This window comes from Phodopus roborovskii, unplaced genomic scaffold (assembly GCF_943737965.1).
Source record: "Phodopus roborovskii unplaced genomic scaffold, PHOROB, whole genome shotgun sequence".
Classification (NCBI taxonomy): Eukaryota; Metazoa; Chordata; class Mammalia; order Rodentia; family Cricetidae; genus Phodopus; species Phodopus roborovskii.
The window spans coordinates 131,976-134,899 of NW_026126037.1; positions in this window are offsets into that span (position 1 = coordinate 131,976).

Consider the following 2,924-nt stretch of genomic DNA (forward strand, 5'->3'; position numbering starts at 1 on the left):
TAATTGAATCCCATACCCTCCATGAAACACACTAAGAAAGAGGGAATGCATCAGTACAGGTAAATACTATACTTGCTCCCTGTTTCATAGGTACTCTCAAAAGGACAAAAGACTGCTACTAAATATCCATGAAGCATGGTATTATGATGTAGATTATTTTCTTTGTATTTATGCCTGTGTTAGTCAGTTTTATTTTATTTTAACTAATACCAAAGATAATTAACTTATAAGGAAGAAAGTTTTATTTGGGCTCAGAGTTGCAGGGTCTCAATCCATGATCACTCGGCACTATTGTGTTTGTGCCCTCACCAAGAACATTACAGCAAGCAGTCCTTTGGTCCATTGTAAATAAAGCCACTGATAGCATGGAGGCTTGGAAACAAAGAAAGATACAAGACACCATGGTCCCATAATACTCTTTGAGTATATGCTTTCAGTTGTCTAAAATCCCCGGATAACCCTGGTTCAACAATAGTGAGTGACATAGAATGGGATCTAGGCAATATGTGAACCTTTGAGACATATTACAGATCCAAGGAACAGGCATGCAGTGATAATATGATACAGAAAGAATCTATATCATGGTGAAAACTATGAATAAATCTAGTTTTGTTATGGCTTATTTTTTTCTTTCCTTAGTCACTGAATATGGCAAAAATAAATATTTTATGCATCCAAAAGGGGAGAAAGAAGGAATCTCTCCATCAACAATTCATCCTTGTAATAGGAACCAAAGCATTTTTCTTTTCTTCTATCCTCATAGTAGCAGATAGATTTTGTCCTTGTAAGGTCCAAAATAGTTCCTTTGTGGCTACAGGAAGGAATTGAGAATTGCTGTATGTGTTATCTATGGTCCATGCAAGAATAGTTACTGCACGTTAGAGCACGGAGGGTGACCATTATAAACCACCAAACTGCTGTCTCTAAAATTAAAGTTGAAAAAGCCTATTTATAAAGTGCCATTAAATGATAGTATTCCTTTTAAATTTGAAAGCATTGTCCTAGACTTTCTGAAGTAATCAAATAAATAGCCATAAGAACAAAATAAAAAAGAACTTAGCAAGCATCTGAAACACAGAAATAGCACCATTGAAACAATTTGGGATAAAACAATTGTCAGGGAAATCACCCCCCCAGAACAATAGATTTTTCTGTGCATTCAACAACTGTCTAATAGTTATACCCATCCACTTAAGGGGGGAAAGTACATACTACTGTAGAAACCTTGGAAAGCACTTTACAATAGCTACAATTTCATAGAAATGAGACCTTATTTAAAAGATGGATTCTTAAAGCTTGGGCCATTTTTGAGTCATACTAATAGGCAAAGGGAAGGCTGCTTTAGTAACAACACTTACGCTTCTGTGAAAATGCTGGTCAATAGCTCCCATGCTATTTCTTCTTCTCTGGGATTCTTGATGCCCAAACTGGGGTGCAGGGAGAGAAAAGGAGCTTGAAATAATAAATAGAGCAGTGAAATCAGAGGGCCTCAACCAACAGGAGCCCCTCCTGGCAATGTCCCTTGTCAATTTTCTACTTTTTGGTTTTCTTTTAGTTTTCGGTGTACCAACATTTTTCCTGAACATGTTACTGAGCACCACATGTATGAAGTACATGATGAAGCCAGATGAGGCCTTCCAATGCCCTGGAAATGAATTTACAGATGGTTATGAGCTGCCATGTAGGTTATGAGCACCAGGTCCTTTAAAGGAGTAGTCAGCTCCCTTAACTGCTGAACCATCTATCCAGCCTATATATTGATGATTTTTGTCAACTTTACACATGCATAAGAGGTATTCGGTCATTTTCAACCCTTCTTACACATCATAACCTTAATCTTACTAAACCTGGCTCTTCCCACCAAGCTGCTTGTTTTTGCTTTAATATCTTTTGGTATGGATTTTTTTTGTTTTATATATGTATGTATATATATATATATATATATATATATATGTGTGTGTGTGTGTGTGTGTGTGTGTGTGTGTGTGTGTGTGTGTGTATTACCCACTGAATCTAATTAGGATTGTTTATGTGAGTATGGGTAGGGGCTTATTTATTGGAGCCTGGGTAAACTTAACAGTGATTATACCCCTGAAGGAAATGATTCCTCTACTCCAGAACCATTAACTGTCAACAATGAGGGAGGCATTAGAAGACCCTCACCCCATTCCATAAAGTTGACAGGTCCCATCTTGTTCAGGTAGTCACAGCTGCTATGAATTCATTATTGTAATATATTATATCCAGAAGACATTTTCCATTGCATTCTTTCCAACCTCTGTCTGGTATTCTTCCACCCTCTTCTGTGTGGTTTTCTCTGAGACTTGGTAGATAGCCAACAGTCTTCTTACCCAACTGTTTTCTAAATCTGAACCATGTCCTTTAGTAGGAAGAAATCATCTCCATTATGTTAGTTACAATATTTTTGTAGTATTTAAATATATAGTGTGCTGGTTAGTTGTTGTTGCTATGCTGTTGTTTGTCTACTTGAAACAATCAAGGGTTATCTTGTTAGAAAGAATATTAACTGATAAAATACCTCAGTCAGTTTGGCACATGAGCAAGACAATAGGGCGTTTTCTTGATTAACAATTGATGTGGGAGGGCTAAGTCCAGGGTGGGTAATTAAACCCATGGGCAGGTAGTACTGGGTTGTATAAGAATACTGACTCAGCAAACCTTGGAGAGCAATCCAGTAAGCAGCACAACTCCAGGTTCCTGCCTTGTGTTCATGCTCTGACTTCCCACCATTATGGACTGTTATCTGGGAGTTGTAAGATAACATATACCCTTTCCTCCTCTAAGATAGTTTTGGTCATAGTGTTTATTACAGCAGCAGAAACATAACTAATATAAGGACTGAAAACATCATTATATATCAAAAGCTGCTAATATAGGTTTCTTCTAAACATGTATAAATAGAT